This window comes from Phoenix dactylifera, chromosome 13 (genome assembly GCF_051530095.1).
Source record: "Phoenix dactylifera cultivar Ajwa chromosome 13, Ajwa_hap1_PhDact_Kaust_v1.1, whole genome shotgun sequence".
NCBI classification, from domain to species: domain Eukaryota; kingdom Viridiplantae; phylum Streptophyta; class Magnoliopsida; order Arecales; family Arecaceae; genus Phoenix; species Phoenix dactylifera.
In genome coordinates, this window is record NC_143202.1 from 12,061,530 (window position 1) to 12,065,703 (window position 4,174).

General features: G+C 37.3%; 1 non-coding gene across 1 annotated transcript; it reads right to left on the bottom strand.

The window, feature by feature from the left end:
* Positions 1 to 1,992: 1,992 nt before the first annotated feature.
* Positions 1,993 to 2,098, bottom strand: LOC120105542 (small nucleolar RNA R71). Its single transcript, XR_005507926.1, has one exon. It is a non-coding gene; the product is annotated as a small nucleolar RNA R71 (small nucleolar RNA).
* Positions 2,099 to 4,174: the final 2,076 nt, after the last annotated feature.

Below are 4,174 nucleotides of genomic sequence, written 5' to 3' on the forward strand. Positions count from 1 at the left end.
GGGAGGACGGTGAGAAGAAAGAAAGAACAGAGGAGTATTCGTTTCATTTTTATTGATTTGAGTTTGTATTGTAAGATTGTTGCATGATGAAGAATTTATCAATTGATCTTACGATTTATCCAATTTATGTGAATCATTTATCTTGCATGAAATATTTTATATAAATTGATCTATTTCATCAAATCCAACACCTGTGGTTTGGAGAAGATATTCATGTGACATCGATTTCATATTTAATGATTTAATGATCAGATGCATCATGCTAGGTTAGATAGGTCATGCTTATCGTTAGAGTAGATGGTTTATGCTAGACTTAGATGATTCATGCTGGGAATTAGTTATAATTTTCTTTTATGGATTGCTTTGGCTTGTAGTCAGAAGCAATCAAGTCTTAAATACAACTCAATCATTGAAAGCGTCATGAATATAAATCTATCGGTGGATTCTAGCCCTAAACACCTCCCTCCATAGATAATTCATACTACTACATCTATACTAATTCTTAGTTTTTATCATTTACTCTAGCTTATACCTTTTGAAGTATTTAATTAAGAAAAAAATAACTTGTCTCCTATCCCTGTGGACCGACACCCGTAATCACTATCCTACAGGATACGTGCTATTGCGTGATTTATTTTTAAAATTGAATGAACCGATCAATTTTTGGCGCCGTTGCCGGGGATTGCTAGCATATTTGTTTTTCTTTTCATTAAAAAAAAAACTTTCAAATATATATATATCTAAAATAAAATAAAAATATTTTCTATTTTTGTTATTTTTCTTATTTTTTTCTCTCTTACTAATTTTTAATTTCTCTTTTGGTATTATTTGATCACGAATCGAAGAGGAGATCTGGGCTATCCAAAAAGGAATGCTTTAGAGGTTTGCTTAAAAAAAAAATTTGCTGGGAAAATTCGTTTTGGTAACCTCTAAATTTTTTTTAAATTGATTATTAGCTTGAAATTTTGTCGTAATTGTTTGATTTTAATTTCAGCAAAAGTGTGAATGCATGCTTGATACACATACACATATTAATCCGCACATAGTAAGGGCAATCACCCCAACAAGATAAGAGCCGGATTTCATCACCAGACTCTTGCCCAACTTAGGTGAACTCAATCTCACATAGTGTCACTTTAATTAAAATCAATTAGATCTTGGCTCCTAGGGACATTCGAGCTCAATAGGACGAAGATCACCGAAAGTTGCACCAATTTCGCTCTGTAGCTTAGTTGATGTCTAGGCAAGTTTTGTCCCTATAAGGGCGACAGTTCATCTGTTCGAGGTAAGTGGGTTTTAAGTGGGACCTTTGCGACGCATCGTGACCCCTCCACTTACCTGGGAGCTTATCTGGTCAACTCGATTCATTAGACCGGATTGGAGGCTTAGGTGCCATCGTCAAACCAGTTTGGAGCTGTCTAGTGATCTTAGGGCAAATATAAGGATTGATGTGTTTTGTTTTTCTTTTATTGCATGCTTGACTGATCAAGTACTAGTGTATGCAAGGGAGTCGTTCTAGAGTACGTGACCTATTACCCTTTGACCCTGAAATAGAACGGACCCTTAGGAATATTCGAGCTGAGATTAGAACATTGGAATCACCCCCACCTCCTGAGATGGCTGAAGAACAACCCAAACTTCTGAGGGAGTACTTTACTCCCACCATTTATACTTCCCCATCTTGCATTCGATTACCTGAAGTAGCAGCTGTACAATATGAAATAAAGTCTAGTGTGATCCAAATGCTCCCATCTTTTTATGGGCTCACCAACGAAGAACCATATAAACACCTAGATGAATTTCTTGAGATTTGCACCACTGTCAAGATTCAGAACTTCACTGATGATGCTTTGAAACTTAGATTATTCTCCTTCTCCTTTAAAGATAGAGCTAAACAATGGCTGAATTCTTTAGAAGCCAATTTGATTCGTTCCTGGGATCAAATGTAACAAGAATTTCTTAAAAAATACTTTTCCATAGGAAGAACGAACCAGTTTAGACGTGCCATTACAAGCTTCTCCCAAACCGAGGGAGAAGAATTTCATGAAACTTGAGAGAGATTTCGGGACCTAATCCGTAAATGCCCACATCATCAAATACCTAAATGGCAGCTAGTGCAATGTTTCTATGATGGATTGACTGAACGAAATCGTCAGATGATTGATGCCACATGCGGGGGGACATTCATGCTTCAAAATAATCATGAAGCATGGCAATTATTTAAAAATCTAAATGAAAACTCCCTCCACCATGCTTCTTGTTCTCGTCAAGCACCCCTGAGTTCTCAAAGAAAAGGGACCATTTGTGAAATAAGTCATTCTATGGACCTGTCTAGCAAGGTAGATGCATTGTCCCATAAGATTGACCAACTGATGATAGGTGGGTATTACATGAACTCTTCCCAAGCACAAGTGTGTACTATCTGTTCTAGCCCATCCCACCCTATTCATGAGTGCCCTTAACACCCCAATTCTCTGAACTCGTGCAAGAACACATCAATGCTGCTCAAACACAGCCTAGACCGGGTAATGACCCATTTTCAAATACATATAACCTGGGATGGCGAAATCATCCAAACTTTTCTTGAAAGCAGCAAGCTTCGAATACAGCCCAACCCTATTCCCAAAATTTTCAAAATCCTCAGAATTTTCAAACCCCACAAAATATTCATCCCTACCATCCCTCGACTCAATTTCAACACACTCCTCCTCCACACCAAAGAAACACAGCCTTTGAGGAGAAAGTATTGAACGCCCTTCAAGGTTTGGAAACCATTACGCAATTGGTGCACTCTCACATGCAATCCATCGCCAAGCTAGAATCCCAAATGGGGCAACTAGCTAATGCACTGAACAAGAGAGAGAAAGGGAAGCTTCCAAGCCAACCACTAAGTAATCCTAGGGGACAATACATGGCTCAAGAAAATCAATTAAATGCAATTCATCATGAACAAGCCAATGCTTTGACAACCCTAAGGAGTCGACGTGTAGTAGACAATAAGATTGGAAAGGACAATAATAAGGAAGGTGAAGAAGAGGATAGAAATGTGTCAAATGAAAATCTAAAACCTTCTTCTTCTTCTTTAGCTAGTCCACCTTCTGCCAAAACTCACATCCCAAAGGTCCCATTTTCTGAAGCTCTTAATTCACCCTCTCCCTTTGGCAAAAAGGAAACTTCACTAGAGGAAATGATGGAGGTTTTCAAACAAGTAAAAATCAACCTTCCGCTTCTTGATGCTATTAGACAAGTTCCCTCCTATGCCAAATTTCTCAAAGACCTTTGTACACAAAAGCGAAAATCTAGGACACATGTGCCTAAAAAGGTCTTCCTAACTGACCAAGTGAGTTCTATTCTCCAACACAACACCCCTCCGAAATTCAAAGATCCTGGTGCTCCCACCATCTCCTGTGTCTTATGAAATAATTTCATTGATCGAGCACTCTTAGATCTAGGGGCAAGTGTCAACCTTTTACCTTATTCAGTTTATGAGAAACTTGGGTTAGGTAAGTTAAAACCAACCTCGGTATCCCTTCAATTGGCTGATCGATCTGTAAAAACACCACGTGGGATAATTGAAGATGTTCTTGTTAAGGTAGATAAATTCTATTTTTCAGTAGATTTCATTGTCCTTGATATGGAACATGAAACTAATCCTAAGAAACAAATCCCCGGGATCCTTGGGCGGCCCTTTTTAGCAACAGCCAATGCATGCATCAATTATAGAACAGGGGTAATGAACATATCATTTGGAAACATGAAGGTAAAATTAAATGTGTTCAATGCGGACGACCAACCCACGAGAAAAGTTGAGTGTTTTATGATAGACAAAATAGATGAACTCATAGAAGGAGATGCAAAAACTACCTCACTGTGTCTGGCTGAAGACAATAAACTTAGCGCTTGTTGGGAGGCAACCCAATTCTCTTAAATTTTTTTTAACATTGAGGACAATGTTAGGTTTAGGTTTGGGGGTATTCATCTTGATTTTCATCCAAAAAAAAAAAAAAATTAGAAAAAAAATGTGTTCATTTTTATTTTTTATAAAATAATAATAATAATAAAAAATTAAAAAAAAGTTTTTGTTTTTAAAAACCTAATTTCTATACATTTATGCGAGAATGATAAACACGCAAGGTATATAAAATCTAAAAAGCCCAATGACTAGTCGGAAGTA